This window comes from Haliotis cracherodii, unplaced genomic scaffold (genome assembly GCF_022045235.1).
Source record: "Haliotis cracherodii isolate W230 unplaced genomic scaffold, xgHalCrac1.p SCAF_7, whole genome shotgun sequence".
NCBI lineage: Eukaryota > Metazoa > Mollusca > Gastropoda > Lepetellida > Haliotidae > Haliotis > Haliotis cracherodii.
The window spans coordinates 43566942-43588809 of record NW_027266330.1 but is presented as its reverse complement, the minus strand read 5'-3'; positions in this window follow the sequence as shown (position 1 = coordinate 43588809).

The window sequence follows — 21868 nt, the reverse complement described above, 5'->3', positions numbered from 1 at the left end:
ATGCACTGGAATATGCCTTCGAAATATTACCAGGTATATCGATTAAATGGCTAAAGAAACACTAACGACGTTGCAGTATTATTTATATGAGTGTATCACCCGTTACAACCCTTGAGGGGGTCCAACTTATTAAAAGTGACAGCATTTCTCTTACTAAGATATTCATGACGTATAATATACATTTGATAAGGTTGATGTATACTCTCAAAACATTGAAGCAAGACCAATTAAAGACTATTATATGATATAATAATATACACTATGGGTTTATATCCAGCGCTCGATGAGGCATCTAAAAAGATGGATACTGTTGATGGTTTTCGATTACATCAAATAAGCGACATAGAACATCGAATAGATAAGGAGAGGGAGTTTAGACTTGGATTGTATAAAAAGTATCGCAGAGCCGTCAATGCTCTCGACGGATTTGACACCGCACTTGTAACAGCTGGCATGGGACTCGGTGTAGCCGGTGTCGGTTTATTATCAACTATAATCGCCGCGACTATCGTACTTGGCATGGAAATAGGCGCCGGAGTCTCAGGACTTGCAGGAATAATGATAAAATTCATTTCTCATAGGTTGCAAAAGAAAGCATTAAAACATGATAATATTCGGATACTCGCCGAAGCAAAGTTGAACAGCATTGAGGATCATATTTCAACAGCAATGGCCGATTGTAAGATATCCGAGGAGGAGTTTCGTTTAGTTTTGTCAGAACTCACCAAATACAATGCAATGAAGCAGGAGATTCGATCCAATTCTCGTAAGACCAGTGGTATTAGCGAAGACGAGAAAAAAAAGTTCATAGAACAGGGGAGGCAACAAGCGTGTCAGTTATTCCGTGCCAAAACCAAAGAACTGGTTGGAGATTAAAAATAGATTGCTTACTATCATTAGATCAGATTTAAACGAATGCTTACTTAAATATAAAATAATGGAGAATTACAAACCAAGGAAGAACTCGAAAAAGATATCGAAACATTGATGCTCAGGGACAAAATTATCAAATGGAGAGAATTACCACAAGGTATATATACTAGCCACATAAAGAAACAGTGCACGGAGAAAATATAGATATAAGGGCACACCGTCCATATATGAAATATAGGTTTGAACACAGCAATTATTAGAGACATTAAAACGCTCATGCACGTGCCATACGATATGACGTCATTGATGGGGGCATATGGACGTGCAATGTGTTACTGCACGTGCATCCTGTGCAGCTGTACACAGCATGTGCAACTCAAAATCAGCTGTCACTTGGAAAGCATGATCTGTGGTCATTCAAAAAATTCAAAACTTCTCAGGCGCAGACACAAGCATATCACAAGCAAATCATGCCAAGATTGACAGCTGCACAGCGTCGTGAAGCCATTGGAATGATCCGAGCGGGAATGAGGCAACATCAGGTGGCAACACATTTCCAATGCCATCGTAACACGATATCGGCATTGGTGAGGCGTTATCAGAACATAAATGACGTTGCCGACCACCCACGTTCAGGACGTCCCCGAGTAACGACGCCAAGACAGGACAGATGAAATCGAGTTACACATCGCCGACACAGGTTCCAAACGGCAGTAACGACGCCCCAGACAATTCCTGGACTGCGCCGTATCCATCCCAACACTGTCAGGAATCGTTTACGTCAGTACGGGATTCGACCACGACGCTCTGCCATACATCCCATCCTGACACACCGTCATCAAGTCAACTGTCTAAGATGGTGTCGAAATCAAGTTCACCAACCTCGAATATGGTGGAGAAATGTTGTCTTTACAGATGAATCGAGGATCAACACTTCCCAAAGTGACGGGCGCCAACGTGTCTACCGGCGTTTGGGAGAACGTTATGCACGCAACTGTATTGTGGAGAGGAATCGTTTTGGAGGTGGCTCTGTGATGATTTGGGGTGGGATAACAGCACGGCACCGAACCCCTTTGGTGGTTGTTCAGGGTAATCTCACCGGTGTTGGCCTTCCATGCCCATTTGGTGGACTCCATGCGTCGCCGATGCACTGCTGTGATTCACGCACAGGGTGGTCATACCCGTTATTGACTTTGTGACTTTGTCGTTTGACCCCCTGCTCCATTTTGATCTTCTGACGTCATCGGAACAGATGTTGTTCAGGTCCCGTTGACATTTTCTTATGGTCCGATCATTCAGCTGCTACAGCGTCTGCATCATTTTGTTCTTGCTGTGTTGTATTTCAATCCAGAATATATTTTCTCAGTGCACAGTTTCATTATGTGGCTAGTATTTAATATCAGTGATGTCAAACCAACCAAATACGGTAATCAATTCAATCATTTACCAAGAAGAGTATATAGTCTGGTCTCCTAGTAAAATGAACGAAGAACTTAGTAAAAATGTTGAATATCCCTTCGTTAAAAATAATGGTATACGTATGAGTGAAAATAATAGAGAATATTTTAGTTTAATGTTATGACGATTGTTGAATCGCATCATCGTTTTTGCATAAAATATTCCCCCTGTAGTAGCGGTATAGGTATATAAATCTTGCTCCAGTTGAAGTGAGCCAGAACCCCCATTACCTATACTACTAAAGTGTTAAAGCCAACTCCTTGCTTACTATTTTTTAATACAGGCTAGTATTGAGCACAACCACCAGTAGCTAAAGTGATGACGTAATCCTGCTAGGGTATCGTGCAGGTAGCCGAGGTACTGTAAGTACCTATCATCCCCCTACGGGTGGCCTAGCTTTGGTTTCTTGGGGCCTATAGTCCGTGTTATATACTGTATAAATGATGTTATGCCCAAATATGTTTGACAAAATGTCTTTTTGAATATTACTTTGCATTCATGACTCACTTGTGAATATATTACTTGGTCTAAATCTCGTCGCTATGTGGCTGAAATAATACCAATGCGACGTTGACTTTTAACTCACTCAGACCTTACGTCTTTCCCTTTTTCGCCCGTCACCAACGCCGAACTTTCCAGCAAGACAATGGCAAACTGTTCTTGACTTCGAGGAAGCAGTTATCTAACACTCAGGCTACTGTTAAACCGGACATCAACATAAACCAATGGATCAAATTCAGCTCAATCTGAAACAGACACCGAAAATGGAAGTATAAATACGAACACAGCTAGCAGAATTTATTCTTGACTCTACTGTTGTCCAAGGGGAAGTTATATATGTAATAAATATATTAATTCTCTTTAAAAAGCAGTAAATCAGATGGTGAAGACAAACTGATAGCTGAAATGTTTACATATGCTCAGGATGTACTGTGACCAATTTTAAATAATGCAATGTTTGATACCGCATACTTTCCTTCTATGTGGTAACATGGAGTTATTGATCCCCTCTACAAAATGGTGATACTAAAATACCAGCCAACAACAGAGGTATAACAGTACTAAGTACTTTCAGTAAAGTCTATACTATTATATTAAATCAGAGATTACAGTTTTTGGGTGAATCGTGTGATAATTTTCTCGAATCCCAGGCTGACTTTCGAAAGCTCTCTCGCTCTCTCTCTCTCTCTGCTATTGACAATATGTTTATGTTGCAATCAGTCATTCGGCGATATTTAGGTAAAAAGAAAGGAAAAGTGTATACACTTATTTTAGATTTTTGAGGCTTTTGACCTAAATTATGAAGCGTATTAAGCGTTCACGACATCTCGCCAAAGATGCATAAAATATCCAACATATATTTTTAAAGATGGTATCTCTTGTGTTAAATATGATCTTGACTCTTGAAATGGAATCAACATGCGAACCAGGCATCCAGTTTCACCCAGAGCTTCTCTCTCTAATGCTGTGGCCTACAGAAGCGCATTGATGCTCTTAAAGATTATTGCAATAGGTATTCATTAACTGTTAACTTCGACAAAACCAAAGTTGTGTTCCAAAAGGAAATTTGTCCAAAAATGGCATTATGGAGACATTACATTTGAATGTGTTTCTTCTTATAAATATTTTGGTCTATCATTCTCAAAAACTTCAAATTGGTCTAACCATATGCGCAGTGCTGCACTGTTATGTATTTTAAAAACGGACTGTAAAACCTTTCGATTAGAAAGTATTTTTCCAGAACTTTTGATGCTAAATTAGCACCAATTTTGTTATTCGGAGATTAAATTTGGGATTTAAAAAAAAAAGTTATATGTAACTGTATAGACAATTTGCACAAAAGCAACGTGAACGTGAAAACGCGACATTGCGACATTGAGTTTGGCAAGCTCGAGTTCTCGCGTTTTTCTCAATGGTTACATATGGCGGCGTGTGTGGAAACAGCGTGAGCCAATCGGAATTCGCGTAGAACTTGTATTTTAATCATTTTCCCGCAATTAATTATAAAAAAAATGTCCAAACTTGTAAAATGGGCCTAAATATATTACTTGAGTGAGTGAGTGAGTTAGTGAGTTGGGTTTAACACCGCTTTTAACAGTATTCCAGTTATATCAAGGCGTGTCAGCTTATTGTGTCAGAGCCCGAAGAGTAACAACCCTTAATCCTTAATGTAAAAAATTATTTTTTTACATTGAGGGTTAATATCGTACATATTGCCCCTTACTGTAAAATATTCTTATAAACAAAGTTTGATTGGAAATATAGGATACTTTTGGCTATTTTCACGTTTTTTTAGTGTTTTTGCTAGGTTTCTTGCAATTTTTCGTAATTTGCGACAGCGTGAGAAACCGACTTTGCTCAGACCTGAGAACAAGAGGGGCTATTATACTACTCTGGAAGGTGATGAGCATCAGTTGTCGGCTCCAGTCGCAGATCGCGACTCAAGTGGAACATCGTCAACTGTGGATCAGGAGCGGGTGCTGCCGTCAAGGTCGAAGGTTATGCAAAAACATATCTGACATTGCAAGGAATATAGAAGATTTAACCATCAAACTGTCCGACATTGGCTTTGTTTCTTTTGTACCTGAACATGACATTGTTGCTTTATATGAAACATAGTCAATAGAAAATTACCAGCCACAAAAAGGTTCATGTTCGGGAGGTATTCGGGAGGTATACTTTTGATAAAATATTCACTGGTATGACATGTTATTGATGTTCGATACAGAGAACATGCTAATACTATTCTGTTGGATAAAAGTATGTTTGGTTTCAGTAGAGCTACATTATGTGTGTTTACATATATCAAGCCGGAGAAATCGACCTGGTGTGATAACAAAGATAGACACAATGGGAAAGAGATGTTGCTGTATTTTTTTAGTACACTGTAAGACTACCAGCTGTTTCTATCATTGTACTTGAATTTGTTCGTTATTTGTTTGTTGTTTAACACCGAACTCAACAATATTCCAGCTATATGACGGCGGTCTGTAAATAATCGGGTCTAGACAGACGATCAAGTTGTCGACATCATGAGCATCGATCCACGCATTTGGGATAAGTTGACATGCATCAACCAAGTCAGCGAATCTGACCACCCAATCCCGTTAATTGCCTCTTACCACAAGCATAATCGCCTTTTATGGCTGCTGAAGACCTATTCTACCCCGGATCTTCACGGGTCCATTGTACATGAACAGTAGAACCGGTGTGGACTATGTGGAGAACGATGTTATTCACCATGTTGAAAGTAATATTTATTTAGTAGAATTGTTTACACAATTTGAGATGGAAAGATATTTATGTGATAAATTACTAAATAGCTTTAGAAAAACTCTTTTGGAAATGCGTTCAAATTTGAACATACATATTGTAATGGAAGATTTGGAACTGACTATAAAATCGGTGACTGTACATTTAGTGGGCGTTTAGTGAGTGAGTGAGTGAGTGAGTTGGGTTTAACTCCGCTTTTAACAGTATTCCAGTTATATCAGCGAATCGCTGCGCCATAGACGACTGGGACACCCGTGTCCCCTATTGGACATTTTGGGTGTAGTGTGATAGATTATTGTTTAGCATCGAGTGACATGTTCCCCGATGATGATTAATGTCTCTGTACAAAAACACGAACGGTGCCATTATCTTAATGCGTTCAGAAGAATCTAAAGATAACTCCTACCTTATTAAGTATAACAGAGTTTGCAAGAATACAGATAACTGTATGGAATCAAGAAGTACCAGTTTGCACAATGTAAAAGGAGTGACCTAGAAAATGCAGCAGCGGTAGACTCTAAACGTTTCTGGGACATGATAAAGCGTGTGTCTGGACGACTGCAACGACCAACCCCTATAGATATACTAGACTGGGGGGGGACTATTTCTCGTCGCTGAATTCTGAACCAATTGGTATTCAGGATAATCTTGGTGAGGTGGAGAACATAGTGACATGTCAAGGTTATGTGCAAGAACTGACAATTGACATATTAGAATTTCCAGTCACCAGATCCGAACTTTTTGAAAGCATCAGTGCAAAGAAACATAATAAATAAGCTGGCCTTGGCGACATCTATCGAAGCCATTTTACAAACATGGTTTGAGCGCTAAAATGGGTAAAATGTTACAATCCATGTACAGTAATGTAAAGACTTATATTTGTTGCTTCATGGGTGTATGCTTTGTCAATTTTTGTTTCAAAATAAACGAATTAGTTACTGAAATGGAACAAAATTGTCGTTTCGGTGTTAAATTACATTCGGAATGTATTGCCATTTTTTTATTTCTATTTGTGGAATACCTTATTGTGTTTGGCAATACTGTCAACAACAATTTTAGCAATGTCCAATGCTTAAAAAATATTGCATTTCAGGCAAGAAAGGTGTTCATGGTCCTTTTAAGTAGTATAAATTCCTTGAAACCATACTCGCCCCACTTTTACTTCAAATGCTTAGATACAAAGATATCACCAATACTGTTATACGGGGCTGGAATTTGGGGTTCAGTGACATAGAACCAAGGCTGGCAGATGTTCTATTCAGTCGCTCGCTGTTTTGAAATGTGTCAAATATTGTTTTTCTCGTTATAATATGCAGGAATCTCGTTTACCCCCAAAAATGTTATAATATGTAGCAGTTGTATATGGAATACTTCAAGGGGAATTGTCGCGTTGTCGCATGGTCGCCCTTGCAAAAAGAAGCAAAAAGTGTCAAAATTAGCCAAAGCGCGACAATGCGACAACGCGACATTTTGGCCATTTGTCGCATTGTCGCATTGCAAGATGTCCGAAAGGCTTATGTGACGTATTGCCATCCGTCTTTGTGCGGCGTGCGGCATCCGTCATGCGATAGCTATTCACAATAAGATTTATACCTCATATATGGCGAAAGATAGTATTTACAGTTCACCTGGTACGAAGTTCCGTGGTGAGCTTATGTCGGCTCCCACGGAAGATCGAATGGTCGGTTCACAACTGACATGAAATACTCAACAGGCCGTATGTGTAATGTTCTTTTTCGCTATTTTCAATCAACAATGGTTTTACTACAGGATATGCTAAACAGCTATAGAAAAGGTATAGACTTCATATCCGAAAAATATAAACTTTAAGTGGCTATATTTGACTCGGCACGGTACTTGGGAGACCTACAGTTGTTTTTTTAACCAAACATCATTGCATTGGAATTCCTTTCGTTTGTAATAGTATATGATTCTGGTGTATGCTTAACTGTCATATCCGTAATAAAGCAACAAAATGGCCATTATTTTAAGCCTAAAACTCTGTTAATGGACCATTCTAAAAACCCAACATCATCCACAACTTGGTCTGATCTGCTTGGGAATCTCCGTCGTTACGGTATCAGGCTAGTAACGAGGTTACCTTGCAGAGTATCGAAAAATAACCTTTGTAAAACAGTAAGTTTGATAACAATCTGTTAAAGGGGTTAGGGGACATAAACCCTTTTATGTAGCCCGAATATAACAACCAGATGGTCGTTGTAGAGAGGGAATCTAAAAATGATTAGTCATTTGCACATCTAGACAAAGTAACGATCAATTAAATCTGCGAAGTTTCATGAAAGTTCGATAAGTATTATTTCATAGTGATAACCCTTAATGTAAAAATATTATCTAATACTTCAACCCTTAATGTATTCTTTTTTTTACATTAAATGTATTTTGTACATTGAGAGTTGTAACAAGGGTGAACCCGCAACCCTTAATGTAAATTGTTTTTACATTAAGAGTAATTTTTACATTAAGGGTTGTAACAATGCAGGTCTCAGGCGTTTACCACTTCAGTCAAACCCACGAGCATGGTGCTGACAAACCTAGAAACATAATCAGGGCGAACCGGGAATCGAACCCTCAATCATAGGTTTCTGGCGTGCCCATGGGACACTACTCTGCACAGCGAAGCGCGGCGCATTAGACGACTGGGCCACCCGTGCCCCTATCGTTACTTGAACATCGATAGGAATAATACCAAACATAAACTCAACAACAAAAGTTCCTCTGACACCAATATTTTAGTGTATTTTTCAAACAAGTAAAGTTTTGTTTTCAATATTGTGGTACATGTATGGAATCAAGTCACAAAAACGCAACTGCTACGGAAAAGCATGCATTCCATGCAAAAGTCGACTTTTATGCAAGCCCCATGCATTTCACAACCCAAGAATGGGTATAAAAATATATGCGTTTACGGGATTCCATATGCATTGTTTAACATCGTGCTGACAACAACCACTCAGAAAAAAAAAAAAAATTAAGCTATATTCAACATTACGAAATGCCACGCCTGTCCGAAAATGAGCGTCTGCGAGCCATTGGTATGCCTGAAGCAGGATCGAGTCAACGTGATGTTGCAAGACAATTTAACGTCCACAGAAACACCATTTGGTGTGTATGGCAACGTTGGCAACAGACGAATGCATGCAGAGACCATCCTCGGAGTGGCAGGCCATGCGTAACCAATAATCGACAAGACAACTGGATTCGAACAACACACCTACGAAATCGATTCCAGACAGCAACAGTGATTGCAAGAAGGCCTTCGACGAATATCTTCACGAAACGTATGTCGTCGCCTCAGAATGTGCAGGGATTGTTGCAAAAAGACCCGCCAGACGACCCATTTGGACAGGAAACCACCGTCAAGCACGTCTACAGTGGTGCAGACAGTGTCTACACTGGACGGCCATGCAGTGGGGACAAGTTCTAGTCACTGACGAGTCTCGTTTTCACCTCAGCCACAGAGATGGACGGATTCGAGTGTACCGACGTCGAGGTGAACGTTACGTCAATCAGTGTGTCATGGAAGAAGATCGGTTCGGGGGCGGCGACATTATGGTATGGGTTGGGATTACAGCAAGACGGAGGACCCGTTTGATAGTGGTAGAGGGAAATCTCAATGGACAGCGCTACCGCGACGAGATCATCGGCCCGGTTGTTCTACCATTTTTGCGTCGTCATGGCCCAGGCATTACCTTTCAACATGACAACGCCCCGGCCTCATATTGCTCGACTTGTTGAGGTATCTCTTCAACAAAACAACGTGAATGTCATCCCCTGGCCGACTAGCTCCCCTGATCTCTCACCAATCGAGCACATGTGGGATGAGATGGATCGGCGCCTGAGACGTCAACCACGTGTTCCACAGACACTCCAGGAATCACGCATTTTCTGAAGTCAGTATGGCAAATTAAACCATTTTAACATGAGTTTTTTATCTGTTGCAAACCGAAATTGTTTCAGATTTGGTAAAAATTTGGTAACTTTGCATTAAATTTTATTCAATATCTGAGGAACTTTTTTGTTCAGTATATGTAGACAGTAGACCAGATTTCACAAAACTTCCAAGGTCACAGGCCCAATAACAAAGGACAGATCATTCTGTTCACATTCACTTTTGAAGACATGACTGTGTAGACTTCAACCGTGAGATAAACACAAGGAAGCTGGAGCGAAAAAATGCAATAATAAAATATTTTAAAAAACCTGTCTAGTGTCGGAAATTTTTAGACATGTACTCGCGACCGGGAAAACACACAAACAACCGGTGAGACGATCCGGATACGCTAAACGAAAGAAACAGCATGAGACAGGGGAATACATACCGAACGTGTTTTCAGGTATGTCATCGTTCCTAGAACGACTGTGTCGCTGTAACCGCACTGGCGATACAGCCGACGACTTAAAATCGATCCTGTACGGGCAATGATTCTTCAGGACAGGGTACAGCACCATCTCAGATGGACAATAGGGTGCATGAACACAACCAGGGTCTTATAGAGAAAATGGCCGGAGACAATTTGGACAAAAGTTCTTTCCGCAAATTGGTAATTATTATTTTGTTTGTTTTTCAATTAGTAGTAGAAAGCATTCTCATTTAAAAAGACAGAGAGCCAAAAGACAATGATACATACTGGAAAAGTGAGGATTAGTGCTGAACCCAGATTGGTAATTGTTATTTAGTTACACAACAACGCGTTAAGAGAACTTCTAGAGTGAGGATTAGTTAATTCCTTGTCTGAGCATATATACTTGCATCTAGGCGGACTACAGTCTGTGTAAAGTCATGATCAATTATCTATTTGATCATGTCAACTTTCCTACCTAAACTTCCAATTTCGCTGATAATGGAGCAATATTGGTAAAACACAGAGATATTTCACAAATCCGAAAAAAACAAGCCCCAGTCAGCCCTGGAAGAAGTAGGTCAATGATCAATGAACGCTCAGCTGGACCTCAACAAATCACTTACTTATCAGATCAAAAATGGTTGTGAGGCCTTTCACAAAGCATCAAATACTGTCTTGAGCAACCTTGACAGAATACAAAGCCCACATACAAATATTAAACCACAGGTGCAGCAACGTGCAGAGCAGGCAATATTATTATTCTGTGGACGAACATTAAACCCTTTGGTGAAAAAGATATGGCAAGACTAAAACACCTGAGAAGGATAAAGCCCTAGCTCGGAAAATTCCTCACTAATGCCATCTGGGACATTAGCATGTGAACTCATCTGAGGACACAATTGCGATTACATTCACCAACCAGAAAGTCACTACAAATGTTTATTCCATCCCTGGACTTCAAAAACGCCCAAAATTGACTGCTTTTGACTTATGTCATTTCATAAGAAAACCCATCCCGACAACATTTAGTAGCTATCACTAAAATTCCAACTACCTGGGACACTGATGGATCGAGGAATCCTGTCAACAACAGTGCTGGTTACGGGATCAATATCCATAGCTCCAAACCCCAAGCACATTCGGTTCAATAGTGTTCAGTCCGTGTTCACTGCTGAATTGGAGGCAATTCATGATGCATTTACACTCATACCAAAACGGAAGCAAAGACAGCCACCCTATCAGACTCGCTTAGTACACTTCAAGCCATTAGCGGCAGAAGCAGTCACTAATATTCTATACGAATATACCAGGCAATTGGACCCAAGGGTAACTGGTGGAGCTGTGTTTGATTCTGTCTCACATAGATGTACATGGAAATGAAAAACCAGACAAGATAAAGCAGAGATACAGCCAATTCCCTTCAGTAAACAAGAGATAAAAATAAAAATAAAAGCCTCCATACTCATACTCAAATGAAATGAAAGTTAAAGTGCATGTAGGCATCGCAGACACAGACATAAAAAGGACTGTCACAAGGTATGCCCGTCTTGACCCAGCATGACCCAGCCCGGGCTCAGACCGCCTCCGTGGTCTAGTGGTAGAGCGTCCGCCCGGAGAACGGAAGGTCCGGGGTTCGATCCCCGGCCGCGTCATACCAAAAGACGTTAAAAGATGGTACTTCTTGTTACCCTGTCTGGCGCTCGGCATTAAGAGGCTAAAACAACGACTGGTCGGCTCGGAGTCAGTATACTGTGTCTGAGTGGGATATTCATGTTAAACTGCGGCATGGTATTTCAGTGAGCTAGCACTATAAATCGGCATCAGTCTGGACTAGTACAAGCAGCCACACAAACACACACGCGTACATGCACGTCGCTATATAAATGCAATAATCTTGGACGCGACGTTAAACCCCATTTCACCTCACCTCACCAGGCCGGGCTCTTTGAAAACAAGAATTGCAGTATGATCCGCTATCTGTTGTAGTTCTCCTAAAGCCAAATTAAATCATATCAGTACATGAGAAAATCTTGTCAATTCCTATACAGAATTTTTTTGTACACTAAAGTCATAAAAGATATGTATACCCTACTCACATTCATAAGTCCCAAAGAGGGACAGGTCAGGCGAAATTGCTAAAGCAGAAGACGACCTCTTAAACATCTGAAGCAACAACAAAATGACCACAGCTAAAATCAAAATTACTGTTCATTGCAACAAGTGTACAAAGAGGGTGTGCAGAAATCAGCAGGCTTATCCTTCGACTCTTATCAGGGATTGATTCACAGAAAATGTGAACCTTGAGTTACTGTCACTCCCACAGCAAGAACAGGGATTTCCATTCAGGAGCTGTGTCTGTGAAGAAGAAACTATGGATACCAGTCCGTGTGGAGGCTATCATGCAGGACATACTGTTTGCGGTGGAGTGGCAGTTAAAAGCTTCTACTACTATTGGTACTGAAGATGTCACTATGATTGAGAGGCGATTGGGTGGCCTAGTGGTTAAGGCATTTGCTCATCACACCAAAGACCTGGGTTCGATTCCCCACATGGGTTTAATCTATGAAGCCCATTTCTGGTGTCACCCCTGTCATATTGCTGGAAGATTGCTAAAAAGGCATAAAACCATACACTCTCACTGATAGAGGAGACCAGCCAGGTGGACAATTCAGACCTGCAAATTCATGCTCAGAAGATACTGAGATACCAGAAGTTACGATAGTCAATATTAATTGAAAGAGAGTTTATATAGAAAATGTAAAATGATATGTACATTGAAATATGTATTAATACAAACTTGTTTTAATATACTAGTATTTTAGAATCTGTTGGGTGTTTTGAGATCCACGAAAGACAACATAGGCATTGACGCTGAAGTGAACAAGTTCATCATCGTGGAGCAAGGCTCATAGAAGAATGGTGAAGGTAATATTTTATACGACAATAATATGGCAATAATCCTATATTGTTTCATGTTTCATTTTTTTGTAATGTTAGAAGAAATCTGGTTGTAAGACATACTGGCGGTGCAAGTGCTAGAGTGAGAGGATGCCATGCTACAGTGACGGAAGATATCCATGTCACAGAGCCTGGCAAGCTGGTAGCAGTGCAAGAGTAGTGGTAACAATGGCAATTGCTATAGCAGCAATGATGACAATTAAAAGCCTTCTGTATGTAACAGGATTAATTAGCATGATTAATAACATTGTCTTTGCAAAATAATATGCTTCTTTTGATGAGGATTAATTGAAGTTAATTAATAAAATGCCTGCCTACCTTTTTAGTTTTTTTATATAAAACATTCACATATTTTTTTTAAGGAAAAGAAGAATGCTTTAACCCCTAGGCTACCCCAATGCTCCTAACCATTCTGGAGCAACTGTGTCACAAAGGGCTCTGCAGGGATGATCCAGCTGTCAGCAAACAGCCCAAGTCTTCCGCCTACAGGGGTATTTGTAATGGGAAAAGGACTGATGGCAGAGGGAAGCGGAAAGAGCCTCTGTTGCAGACAAGATAGTTGAAACAAGTGGCAAAGTATGATGCACCGTCGTGTCCAAATGCGTAAGTTCACGATCATTAACCAAGGACGAAGAACGAATTGTTTCTGACAGAATGTACGTAGAGATATCACCGTCAAAGTCAGGGGAAGCTACTGTCACCACTATACCAGTGCCGGTATCTTTAAGAACGAATCAGGGACCCTGAAGCTGGTCATATCAGCGACGAAATTAGAAGGCCTTGTCTAAGTTTGATGATGTCCAACAATACCGAAAGTGAAGGAAGGGTGATATAGGAGGATCTGGACTACAGAACCTCTAACCGACTGTTAGATTATCAAGTGCCGAAGTGGCACAATGTAACTGCAGTTTATCACCAATCCAGTGGAGAATAGTCTCAGGATCGGTGGGTTTGAAGCTATCCAACAAAGCGGAAGGAGACGACCAGGGATCCAAACCAGCTAGGAGTGGAGGGGATTGCTGAAAAGTCAGGCCAAGAAATGTCAGTCCGGGCCGGGCCGGGCAAGCGGGTAATACTAAAAATGGATTGCAGAAAAATAAATCGAAACCTGCATGTCGAGGCAGATCTCAAATGTCCACAAACATATAGTGTTGCTCAATTAATTGAGTTTGAATTAAATGCATCTTCAACAATGTAATAAACTGATAATCATGACTACATACCGAGAGTCCTCATAGAAAATCTAGTGTCTTGACTGTGTGTTTTCTTTGATGAGAAGGTGTAGGGGTGTGATGTCCTGGACAGGAAATGACAGTGTTTTGACTACTATCCTTTCATTAATTAACGTGTTGGGCAGGGAACACCTCACTGTGCCCTCACCTATTGTTATAGAGTACAGGTGTAGTCATCCGTGGTTAAGTGGGTAACAATAGGGGGATTCCCTATAGTCTGTTGCATGTCTATGTAGAGAAAATTACTATCTTTCAGATTCATAAAATGTCATATACATTTCAACAGCACATTCACTTTACAGAAACATATATTTCATAAAATTTCATATATACTGAGTCAAATTAAAAACTTCACATTTTTAAAAGTAATCCCACAATATGATATACAACGGACAAATGTATCAGAGAATGTAATTTTTCATCATTAATGTCCAAAGAAGGATTTTAATTAACGGTGGTAACCATAATTTGTTCCAAGCACCCACGGTATTCGGTAATAACATCAACAGTTGAAATCATAAGTCCCAAGCACGAGAATCTGATGGCACACAAGTTCAGTGAGGTGTATGGCGACCATGTGCGTTGACAACTGCCACACAACGCCTCCGCATGGACCTTGTGATGCTTGTGAACACATGATTGGGAAGACGACGCCATTGTCGTGTTGGAAGATCAAACCGGGTCCATGTGCTGCCATAAATGGCAGAAGTTCTGGTCCCAGTACCTGGTCGCGGTAAGCAGCAGCGTTGAGGTTGCCACGGATGACAAGAAGCCTGGAACGTGCATTGCCACAGAAAGCACCCCACATCATGACACTTCCGCCTCGAAATCTGTCAACTTCCTGTACACAACACTGGGCGTAACGTTCATGACGGCACCTCCACACCCTCGCCCTACCATCAGCAAATCGAAGATTAAATCGGGATTCATCACTGAAGACGACTTGATTCCAATTCCTCTGAGTCCATCGGAAGTGTCGCTGTGCCCACAATTGACGTTGACGTCTGTGTAATTGAGTCAGAATCGGCCCGCAGTATGGCCGTCGTGCTTGAAGGTGAGCAGTTCTCGGACGGTTTCGAACTGTTTGCGCACTCAGTCTACCCCTAAACAGTTCATTTCTGGTTGATGTAGCCGTCAAAAATCGGTTACAGAGGTGACGTAAGACAATCTGACGATCCTCTGCATGTGACGTCACACGTGGTCGACCTGGCCGAGAGCGATCAGCGGTGGTACCCGTTTGCTGTAGACGCGTCTGTAAATCATAAACAGTCCGTCGACTACAACCCATCGTCCTTGCGACTTCAGCTACGGAAGTTCCCGTCTGCAACATGCCGATGGCACGTTCACGTTGCACATTTGAAAGGCGTGGCATGACAAATGGCCGTAAAGACTTTTGTTTTCTTGTGTTTTTCCTTTTTTTTGTTAATGACTGCTTACAAGTATGGCTGAAAACACGTGCGGTATTATGGCCACGTAACCAGTTGCACGTGAAAAACAACTTTTGCCACTATAGTGCTGTGCACATGATTTTGATCGATTCACCTGCACAAAAACGGGTGTTATCTGAAGACAATACGTGGCCATTACTGTTTAAATACACAATAAGGGCCCACAATGATAACTGGTCAAAATGTTTTTTAATTTTGTTCAGTATATTTCATATTGACAGATTACTATTGAATAAATAAATATGTGTAATGCCGGAAGTGGGGCTAAGGTGAATACCCGAACAGCACCCAGAATTTTCCCGCCACGTTACAAAAACAACAAATGTTATAATAACTTACAGGTCCTCTGAAGCGTAAAGACGCTGTCCGGACGCAAGCAATAGGCAATAAACATACTAAGAAATAGCACAACAAGGGTTAAACTAAAATATTTATTCACCAGAACTTTACAACAACAAAAAATCAACCACACTAATTCGCGAGTGATTTATCAGCCACATATTCAAAATTCAGACATTTCATCTACAACAATATTCTAGCGAAACCACATGAAAAACTAGGAGGGTTTCCCTACATATGTGAGCACTGAGCACTGTAGACTAATCACTATAAAATAGGAGACACTTCTACAACATCAAAACTAACCAAGAATTTAGACTATAAATTCTATTCAATACAGTCCAACACCAAACCACGTGTAACAGAGCACATGTTGCCCGCCCTGCACGTGCGTCCCACGTCAACTCCTGAGAGGTGTACACTCTTTCAAAACCAAACGCCTAAGCCCGAAACTGTTGTTGCATTAAGTGTTTAAGAGGTCGCCTTCTGCCTAAGAAATTTCGGCTGACCTGTGTGTGAGTAGGGTACACATATCTATTGTGAGTTTGGTGTTCACATAATTTCTGTTTTTGTATTGATATGATTTCTATTTTCTTTTATTGATATGATTTCATTTTTGTCCTTGGCTGCTCTGTTTATATACGTTCGAGTAGCTGTCCATCTCTCAGTTTGGCCTTCGCTATTGCATCTCTTGGCTTTAGCAGATCTATGACAGATAGCGGATTTTACTCCAATTCTTGTTTTAACCTAGCCCGGGCTGAGGAATGGTCTTGACATTCTAGTAACACGTGAGCAATGGTTTCAGGCTGATTGCAAGATGAACAAACCTTGTCATAGTGCTTTTTGTGACCGAGTCTGAGGCGTGAGATAGCAATTTCAATTTTTCTTTCATTTGAGTATGAGTTTGGCTTTTGTTGGACCTTGGGTTGAATTTTATATAGCCATCTGCCGATGTTTCTTGCGTCCCATTGGGCTTGCCATCTTTCTGCTATGGAGGCTTTGATTTTGCTTTTCATCTCTAGTTTATTAAAGGGAATAGGCTGTATATCCACTTTGTCTAGAGCAAGACTCGCCAGTGAGTCTGCTTTTTCATTTCCATGAATATCTATCTGAGAGGGAATCCAACACAGCTCCACCTGTTGCCCTTGGTCCGATAGTTTTGTATATTCGTATAGAATATTGTTGACTGTGTTTGGCCTGGAGTTTGACTTTCTGCCACTGATGGCTTGAAGTGCACAGCGAGTCTGATAGGACGACTGCCTTTGCTTCCGGAAGTTCCGGTATGAGTTTGAGTGCATGATGAATTGCCTCCAATTCAGCCGTGAATACTGACTGACTGTATATTCGTATAGACTATCATTGAGTTCCCTCCCTGGAGTTTGAGTTTCTGCCGCATATTTCTTGAACTGCACTTAACGAGTCTTATAGGATGACTGCCTTTGCTTCCGGTAGCTCCAGTATGAGTTAGAGTGCATGATGAATTGCCTCCAATTCATCAGTGAATATTGACTAACCATCAGGCAGGTCAACCGAATGTGTTTGGGGTTTGGAACTATGAATATGGATCCCGTAACCAGCACTGTTGTTGATAGGATTCTTGGATCCATAAGTGTATATATATATATGGACCCAGCTGTCCCAGGTAGTTTGAATTTTAGTGATAGCTACTGATCTTAGGAGAATTGGATTTTCTTTTTTAGTGACTTCTGAATTTAAAGCAGTATCAACTTTGGGACTTTTTAAAGTCTATGGAGGATGTAACCCTTTGTAGTGACTTTCTGGTGGCTGAAAGTCATCACAATTGTGACTTCGGATGAATTCACGTACTAATATCCCAGATGGCTTTAGTGAGGGATTTTTTCGAGCTAGGGCTTCATCTCGAGTGTTTTTGTCTTGCCATATCTTTTTAACCAAAGGGTTTGATGTTCGTCCCCAGAACGATAATATTGCCTGCTCTCGACTTAGTTTCAATGGGAGTTCTCCCGTTCCTACTTGTAGTGCTTCTAGTGAGGTGCATGTTGCTGCGTTGCTGTTGTTGCATTATGTGTTTAAGAGGTCGCCCTCTGCCTAAGCAATTTCGGCTGACCTGGCCCTCATTGGGACTCATGTGTGTGAGTGTGTTACACATATCTATCGTGAGTTCGGTATTCACATAATTTCTGTTTTTGTATTGATATGATTTCTATTTTCGTATATTCATATGACCTCATTTTTATCTTTGGTTGCTCTGTTTAAATATATTCTAGTCGCTGTCCATCTCTCAGAAATAGAGTCAGTTTGGCCTTCGCTATTGCATCTCTTGGTTTTATGATATCTATGACTAATAGCTGATCTAACTGCAATTCTTGTTTTAAACCAAGCCCAGGCTGGGGCGTGATCTTGACATTCCAGTAACAAGTGAGCAATGGATTCAGGTTGATTGCAAGATGAACAAACGTTGTCGATGTGCTTTTTGTGCCCGAGTCTGAGGCGTGAGATGTTAATTTCAACTTTCCTTTCATTTGAGTATCAGTTTGGCTTTTGTTGGATCTTGGTTTGAACTTTGTATAGCCATCAACCGTTCTTACTTGCGTCCCACTGGGCTTGCCATCTTTGGGCTATAGAGGCTTTTTATCACTAGTTTAATAAAGGGAGAAGGCTTACCTCCGCTTTGTCTTGAGCTAGCTTCGCCAGTGAGTCCATGAATATCTATGTGAGAGGGATCCGACACAGCTGTTCATCCCCAAAACGATAATATTGCCTGCTCTCTTCTTAGTTACAATGGGAGTTCTCCCGTTTCTACTTGTAGTGCTTCTAGGGCTTTGTATTGTATTCTGTCGAGGCGGCTCAAGAATGAATTTGATGCTGAGTGAAAGGCCTCACGACCAGTCTATTTTTTATCTGATATGAGGTCCAGCTGAGTGTCCCTCGATGTGCCCCAAGATGTGCCTGAAATTGCCCTTAATACATTCAGGCCCTTTTGACATCTGTTTTCCACATATTCTATATTAAACCAATGCTGTCAATACAAACAACAACCAACAACCAACAACCAACAACCCCCCACCTCCAATACAAAAACAATATTACATTACTACTACAACCAACATATACTCCCAAATAGCTACCTTCCTTAAAAACACTAACCTTCAAACAAGACTTGGGAAAAATCCCAAACAAATTACCAGCCTTGACTTGAGTTGGGGATTTTACGTGCATTTTCCGAGTTATGCGTACGTCGAACACGAGCCCGCCACGCCATTTCGTGTTTGCCGGGAGAGGTGTATGCCAAAGAGGTGTAAGTGCAACCCGGAAGGGGGATTTTAGCGGTTGGTTACATTTGAAATTTTGAGATTTTGAAAAATCCCTTTGTTGGGAAGAGCTAAGGGAGGTGTTGGGTTACTTACTTACTTACTTACTTACTTACTTACCGCCTCCGTGGTCTTGTGGTAGAGCGTCCGCCCGGAGAGCGGAAGGTCCAGGGTTCGATCCCCGGCCGCGTCATACAAAAAGACGTTAAAAGATTGTACTTGTTGTTACCCTGTCTGGCGCTCGGCATTAAGGGGCTAAAACAAGGACTGGTCGGCTCGGAGTCAGTATACTGTGTCTGAGTGGGGTATTCGTGTTAAACTGCGGCATGGTATCTCAGTGAGCTAGCACTATAAATCGGCATCAGTCCGGACTAGTACAAGCAGCCACACACACACATACACGTGCATGCACGTCGCTATATAAGTGCAATAATCTTGGACGCGACGTTAAACCCAATTTCACCTCACCTCACACTTACTTACTTACTTATATGCGGTCTTTTAGATCTGTCTTAATTAAGTATATGCTCAGGGCTTTAAAGTTCGATGTGTTGTTTAGTGGGTTTAGTAGTGTTGCTAGATTTAGCAGGTTTGGGGGTTTAATGTGGTTTGGAGGTTTGTTCTGTGTTGTTTGTAGTGTGTGCAGTGTATTAGTGCATGCTCTGGTGTTTCTTGTTTGTTTGCAGTGGGGGCATTTACCTGTTTCGTGTTTTTTTAATTTTGTGTAGGAAAGTTGTTTAATTTGGTGTGGCCTGTTTGTAGTTTTGTTATGACTCTGTCAATTTCTTTTGATTGATGGTTTAATTTAGATTTTTTGAGTGTTTTTATAAGTATGTTTTTTAGTTTACAGTTGGAGTTTTGGTAATTATTTTGTCATTTGTGGGAGATTTTTTTAATGGTGATGCTTTTGATTTCCGTTTTTGAAATGGGTAGGTTTAGACTTACTTCTGGGGGATTTAAGGATGATATGGCCGCTTATGCCGTAGATGCAGACGTGCGCTGGTATCCATGTGAATTATATTTGTTTTCCTATTTTAGTGAGTTCGCTTGAGCTTTTGAGTATTTGGATTATCAGTTTGGGGCGGCTTTTAGTGTTTTTGTTTTTCATAGCCTGTAGTCCACTAAGCGAGTCGGTTAGCATCAGGATTTTGTTGTGTTTTTTAAATAGCAGGATGTAGAGGGCCGTGGCCAGGCCCTTGAGTTCGGCTGTGAAGATTGACTGGTTGTTTGGGAGTCGGTACGATTCAGTTTCTTCAGTTGGTTGTGAGATGTGGACGCCGAACCCTGTGTGTTTGGAATTCGGATCAGAGGATCCGTCTGTGTATATGTGACACCAATTTGGCCATTTTTCGTGTATGTATGCTAGTGTAGTGGTTTAAGCGGTGTTGTGGTTGGTTTGTTTATTTATTGTGGGGGCGAGTGTTGTGTCTATTTTGGGGGTTAGAAGTTTGGATGTGAAGATTTTTGATGGTTTGGAGTTTTGTTTTAGGTCGTTTAGGTTGTGTTCATTTAGGTAGTTTAGTATTCGTTGTGAGATTGGGGTTAGGAGTGGTTTTTTGCGAGCGAGAGCTTGATGTTTTAAGTTTATGTTGTTTTTTAGGATTTGTTGGATGAGAATGGGATGCGGCCTAGAGGTTTAATGTTAGTTGTTCCCGACGTAGATCCAGGGCGATTTCGCCTGTTACTGCCTGTAGTGAGGTGCGTGGGGTACCTTGTTGGGTGCGTGTGGTTATTTAATTTATCGTTTAATGAGTCGTTTAAGGAGTTATATATTGTTCAGTCGTAGTCTAGATTAGATCTGATCAGTGAAGTGTATACAGATCCCAGGTGAGATGCTCATCAAAGATTAATCCTAGGAATTTAGTTTTTGGAATTTGATGGGATTGTTGTTTAGTTGAAGTTTTGGGGAGGCAGGTTGCATTTTTTTTATGTTTGAATACTATTTCTGTTATTTTTTCGGCATTTAATGAGAAGGCCCATGCATCTGCCCATTGTTGAATTTTATGTAGTGATTTTATAGTAGATTTTAGGCCATTTTTATGGTTCTGTTGTAGTAGTATAGGTAATGGGGGTTCTGGCTCACTTCCACTGGAACCGGATTTATATACCTATACCACCACTACAGGGGGAATTTTTTATGCCAAAATGATTATGCGATTCAACGATAGTCATAAGATTCAGCTAAATTGACTCCAGCTCACCACCACCTGGAGTCTATGATATAAATTTTTATAGGTAATGGGGGTTCTGGCTCACTTCCACTGGAGCAGGATTCATATACCTATACCATCACTACAGAGGGAATTTTTTATGCCAAAATGACTATACGATTCAACGATAGTCATGAGATTAAGTTAAATTGACCACCACCTGGAGTCTGTGATATAAATTTTTATAGGTAATGATGGTTCTGGCTCACTTCCACTGGAGCGGGATTCATATACATATACTGCTACTACAGATGGAATTTTTTATGCCAAAATGATTATGCGATTCAACGATAGTCATGAGATGTATTAAACGAAACATCAATATTAATTAATAATGAATAAAATTTACTATAGCCCACGAGGATATTGGAAAGGTATAGGAGCAATACAAAAATTAGCCACTGCGGCTAAGGTATCTAAAGA